Here is a 3,586-nt window from a genome sequence, read left to right on the forward strand (position 1 = left end):
GGCCACTGCACTCCATTCTGGGCGACAGAGTGAGACTCCAACTCAAAAAAAAAAAAAAATGCTAGGATTATAGGTGTAAGCCACCCCCACCCCAGCCTTGTAGTCACTTTTCAAGACTCTCCTTACATCACACTTGCTAATATCCAAAGCAAGGTACATGGCTGAGAATAGATTGAGAGAATGAAAAACAGACTCCGCCTCTTGATGGCAGAAGCTGAAAGACACTGTGGCTATTCTGCTCAATGTACCACATCTTGGAGCCAAAGTAGAGATGAAATGATATTCCTTGTAACATGAATGGATATATATCTCAGGGTTTAACCATCTAGATATCTTTTTTTTTAGTTGGAGTCTTACTCTGTCGCCCAGGTTGGAATGCACTCACGGCTACTGCAGCCTCAACCTGCTGGGCTCAGACAATCTTTCCACCTCAGCCTTCCATGTAGCTGGAACTACAGGCTCATGCTACCACGTCTGGTTAATTGTTTTATTTATTGTAGAGATGAGGTCTCACCAAGTTGCTCAGGCTGGTTTCAAACCACTGAGTTTATGCAATCCTCTTACTTTGGCTTCCCAAGGTGCTGGGATTACAGGCTTAAGCCACCACACCCAGTCAACCACCTAGATTTCAAAGCACTCCCCATTTTGTAACTTAAGTCATATGTCTAGGATGGTGGGGTGTTTTTTGTTTCAGCTACTGGGGTCAACTGGTAGGGCCACTTTCTTGGGCCCTTTACTACATCTGGAGGCAAAGAGATTAAAATCAAAGTGGTAGGCAAGAAGCTAGATCTTTCCAGGGCCATGTAGGCCATGTGATGTAATGTAGGCCTTGATTCCGAGAGCAATGCAAAGCCATAGAGCATTTCTTTCTTTCTTTCTTTCTTTCTTTCTTTTTTTTTTGAGTTGAAGTCTCACTCTGTCACCCAGACTGGAGTGCAGTGGCACGCTCCCGGCCACCGCAACCTCGACCTGCTGGGCTCCAGCGATCCTTCTGCCTCAGCCTTCCAGGTAGCTGGAACTACAGGTGCGTGCTACCACGCCTGGCTAATTTTTTTATTTACTGTAGAGATGAGGTCTCGCCAAGTTGCCCAGGCGGGTCTGGAATCCGCGGGCTCAGGCAATCCACTCACCTCAGCCTCCCAAAGCACGGGATTACAGGCTGAGCCACCGAGCCCGGCCATAGAGCATTTCAGGAAGGAAAAAGATCAGGTCATTTGGGTTGCAGTAAGAACAGTAAGTAGTTTTGTCAGGAAAGAGGACAGTATGATAAGACTTTATTCACAGACTGTGAAATCAAGGGAAAGCCTTCTTTTTCTTTTTTTAAAGCAAAAGTTGGATGGAACTTGAGTTTGCTTTAATACTGATGGAAAGATCCAAAATTGCAGAGGTTAAAGGGAGATCTCTGAGAATTGGAAAGGGAAACTTGAGCATGCACAAAGTTTGGCTTCAAAAAAAAAAAAAAACTGCCAGGCACAGTGACTCAAGCCTATAATCCAAGCACTTTGGGAGGCCGAGGTGAGAGGATTGCCTGAATCCAGGGGTTCGAGACCAGCCTGGGCAACTTGGTGAGATCTCATCTCTACAATAAGTCAAAAAACTAGCTGGGCATGGTAGCGTGCGGCTATAGCTCCAGCTACTTGGAAGGCTGAGGTGGAAGGATCGCCTGAGCCCAGCAGGTCGAGGATGCGGTGGCTATGAATGTGCCACTACACTCCAACTTGGGCGACAAAGTGAGACTCCGACTCAAAAAATAAAGAGAGAAAATGTAGGCTGTCACTTTGTGAGGTGAAGACAAGAGGATTGCCTGAGCTCAGGGGTTCGAGACGAGCCTGAGCTACATGGCAAGACCTTATCTGTACAATAAATCAAGAAAAATTAGCTAGGCACAGTGGCTCCTTGCAATTACTCACTTATTCTCCACCAATATAATTTTATTATTTGTATGAGTGTCATTTGAGACTGACTTGTTTCCCTCAGCATAATGCTTTTGTCATTATAATGCCATGTTGTTGTATATATCAGCACTTCGTTCCTTTTTATTATTGAAGTATATTTCAAGGGTGTTAGCTTCTGATGGAATCTCCTGGGACAATGAATGATATCACTATTCTAACAGTTACTTAGGTGAAAAACATTGGCATCATCCTTCACTCTCTAATCTATACAACCAATCCATCAGCAATTCATAGTGGCTCCATTTTCTTTCTTTCTTTTTTTTTTTTTTGAGTTGGAGTGCCGTGGTACACTCACAGCCACCATAGCCTCCATCTGCTGGGTTCAGGCTATCCTTTCGCTTCAGTCTTTCAAGTAGCTGGAGCTACAGGCATGTGCCACTACACCCAGCTAATTTTTTGATTTATTGTAGAAATAAGGTCTTGCCATGTTTCCCGGTCTTGAACCTGTAGGTTCAGGCAATGCTCTTGCCTCAGCCTCCCAAAGTGCTGGGATTACAGGTATGAGCTACCATACCCGGCTGGTGGCTCCATTTCCAAAATGAACTTGCAATCTGATCATTTCTCAGTGCCTCCACTGCTGTTATCTAGTTTAGGCCACCATCAGCAGCCAAGATTAGTGCTTCTACTTTCACCAGTCTATCCTCCTCGTAGTCTATTCTCCATACAACATAGAATGGTACCTTTATAGATGTGAATCTGATCAAGTCACTCTTCTGTTCAAAACTCTCTAGTGTTGATTGGCAAGTTGTTGCTGTCATCTACAAGGCCCTGTATCATTTGACCCTGGCCGCCTATCTGATCTCATCTACTACTCCTCTTCCCTTCACTCACTCTGCCTCCACATAGTGGTCTCTTTGGTAGTCCTACAACACCTCAAGTATATTCCTGCCTCAGAGCATTTTAATTTGCTATCTCCTGTGCCTGAAACAGTCTTCCCCTAGATATCCACATGGTTTACGCCCATTAAGTCAATTCCAGTTTCAGCTAAGTGCTCCCTATCAGAAGTCCTTCTCTAACATTTAAAATGGCAGTTACAGACCAGGCTCGGTGGCTCAGCCTGTAATCCCAGCACTTTGGGAGGCCGAGGTGAGTGGATTGCCTAAGCCTGGGGGTTTGAGACCCACCGGTACAACTTGGCGAGACCTCGTCTCTACAATATATATCAAAAATTAGCCGGGCGTGGTAGCACGTGCCTGTAATTCCGGCTACTCGGAAAGCTGACGTGGAAGGATCGCTGAAGCCCAGCAGGTCGAGGCTGCGGTGGCCGGAAATGTGCCACTGCACTCCAGTCTGGGCAACAGAGTGAGACTCCAACTCAAAAAAATAAAAAATAAAAAAAATAAAAAAATAAAATGGCAGCTACCAGCCGGGCTCGGTGGCTCAGCCTGTAATCCCAGCGCTTTGAGAGGCTGAGGTGACTGGATTGCCTGAGCCTGCGAGTTTGAGACCCACCTGGGCAACTTGGCGAGACCTCATCTCTACAACAGATCAAAAATTAGCCAGGCGTGGAAGCGCGTGCCTGTAGTTCCAGCTACTTGGAAGGTTGAAACAGAAGGATTGCTGGAGCCCAGCAGGTGGAGGCTGCAGTGGCCGGGGGCAGCCACTGCACTCCAGTCTGGGTGACAGAGGGA

The sequence above is a fragment of the Carlito syrichta genome, unplaced genomic scaffold, assembly GCF_000164805.1.
Source record: "Carlito syrichta isolate Samal-C Ts95f unplaced genomic scaffold, Tarsius_syrichta-2.0.1 Scaffold311826, whole genome shotgun sequence".
In the NCBI taxonomy this organism is placed as follows: domain Eukaryota; kingdom Metazoa; phylum Chordata; class Mammalia; order Primates; family Tarsiidae; genus Carlito; species Carlito syrichta.